This window comes from Pocillopora damicornis, chromosome 1, assembly GCF_964200805.1.
Source record: "Pocillopora damicornis chromosome 1, jaPocDami1.2, whole genome shotgun sequence".
Lineage (NCBI taxonomy): Eukaryota > Metazoa > Cnidaria > Anthozoa > Scleractinia > Pocilloporidae > Pocillopora > Pocillopora damicornis.
In genome coordinates this window covers 16,456,229-16,458,351 of record NC_142670.1, presented here as the reverse complement: position 1 = coordinate 16,458,351, position 2,123 = coordinate 16,456,229, and the positions used below count along the sequence as shown (strand labels likewise).

The window sequence follows — 2,123 nt, the reverse complement described above, 5'->3', positions numbered from 1 at the left end:
ATGAGTAAGAGAACTCTACAGAGAGTTTGGGCCGTGTGTTCTTCATCTGTTCGCAAGTCTCTGCAAGGACTTGATAACTTTTCAGCATCAGGAATGGAAGCAGTTGATACTATAGAAAAACTCGTAGACAAGCTTGTTGACTGTGGCAAGACTCAGCAATGAGCGAGGGAAATTAAGCAGCAACTTCGTTTTTCGAAGCAGTACCTAAAGGGCGACTACAAGGTGGGTGCATATTTTATAATTATGCGTTGCCTTTGCAAATGTAGTAAACTTCTTACTATGATTCACGGCTACCTCTTTCTTTCTCTCCAAGTCTTCTTTATGCTTAATTAACGAAACGACAGTTTACAATTCACTGTAATACGCTTACACACAAGTATACAACGCTGAGAATCGATTAAGTAATCTTTTTGAAATGTCGATCATATGCGCATGCAATGCTTTGTAAATATACATTGAATCACGCGCTTGTCATTTTACTTTTAATTTTAGGTACATGCAGTGGAGGCCACAAAGGTTCCCGATCATTGTCGAATTTACGCGCTAAGTGACCAGAGCAATGCTGAATTTCGAGGCTCCTGCGACCATCTCCACAATGAGTCATATGAGCAGTGTTATGAGTTACAGGAAGTATTGTGTACCATAGAAGACGAGTGTTCAAGTGCGCTCTCGTCAGCAGAAGATCAAGCTGACATGCAACTTACCATCAAACAGGCAAGGGATGATATCATTTGCTGGAAAGCCCATCAGCTACGTTCAGTCCACCAAGCTGAGGCGAAGCATTTAGTTTTAGCCAAACTCGACAGCCGATCGGTGTTGTTAGTCCAGGACTGGGCAATGAAATATATGCCCCGAAAATATTGAGAGGTGCAGTCAGATTGGTTTGCGAAGCGAGGATTGCCATGGCACATTAGTGTTGCCGTAAGACGGTCAGAGGGTTCTGAGCACTTTGAATCGCAGACACCTGTTCACGTATTTCAAAGCTGCGCCCAAGACAGTGTGACTGTGGCTTCGATTATGCTTGACTGCCTCACTACCCTGAAAAAGGAAATTCCAGAGCTGGAAATGGCTTATTACAAACAAGATAACGCTGGCTGTTATCACAGCGGAAATTCAATCATCTCAGTTAAGCTGGCCAGTGATGCCATCGGAGTGGCTTTTGTAAGAAACGACTTTTCGGACCCTCAAGGTGGAAAGGGGGTATGTGATCGCAGAACGGCAACAATCAAGGGAAGGTACGTTGGAAGGTACGTAAACGAAGGCAATGATGTCATCAACGCTCTACAGTTCAAAACAGCCATTGAATCTGGCCAAGAAACCACAGGAGAGAAAGCAAGTTATGTTGCTGCCAAACCGTCAAGCACCTTTAATATCAAATGGGATGGCATAAGCTTACTCAACAATTTTGAGTACGATGAAAGTGACACACGAGTGTGGAGAGCATTCAATGTAGGTTCCGGTAAAGTAGTGCCATGGGCCAAGTTCGAAGGAGTCATGAAGTAGCCCGAAAAATTGGAAATCCTAGACTCGCCATCGCAGAGTCAAGTGGCGCACCGACGTTTAAGATTGTGAGACACCGAAATATTAAGGAAAGCTCTGTCAAAGCAAATTTCTTAACTGAGAGCGAAAACCAAGATCGAAGCTGTATTGGGGAATATAAGCCAGATGACATGCTTTTCCCGTGTCCAGAAGAAGGATGTGTAAAAGCCTACAGTCGCTTTGCAAACCTCCAGACACACCTAGATACTGGAAAACACCAAATGATGCTCGAACAGGAAACTCTCTACGATAAAGCTAAAAGAGAATATTCTTCCAAGCTGATGGAGGGACGCAGTCGAATACCAAGCGTTCAAGTTGCTGCACAATCAAAGAGAGACGGCTTGCCGCCTCTTCCAATGGGTTGGGCCCTGAAGACAATTAAGAAAAAGGTGCGTTTTACAAGGAAACAGACCGAATTCTTAACTGACCAATTTCAAAAAGGGGAGTATAGTGGACGGAAAAGCGATCCACAGGAAGTTTGGAAAACCACGAGCCTAGCAAGAGACCAAGCGGGGGGACGTTGATTTCAACCTGATGAAGTCCTTACGTCGCAGCAGATTAGTGGCTTCTTCAGCCATCTTTCA

General features: G+C 44.3%; 1 pseudogene; it reads left to right on the top strand.

Moving 5' to 3' along the window:
• On the top strand, positions 1–2,123 carry LOC149052348 (uncharacterized; annotated as a pseudogene).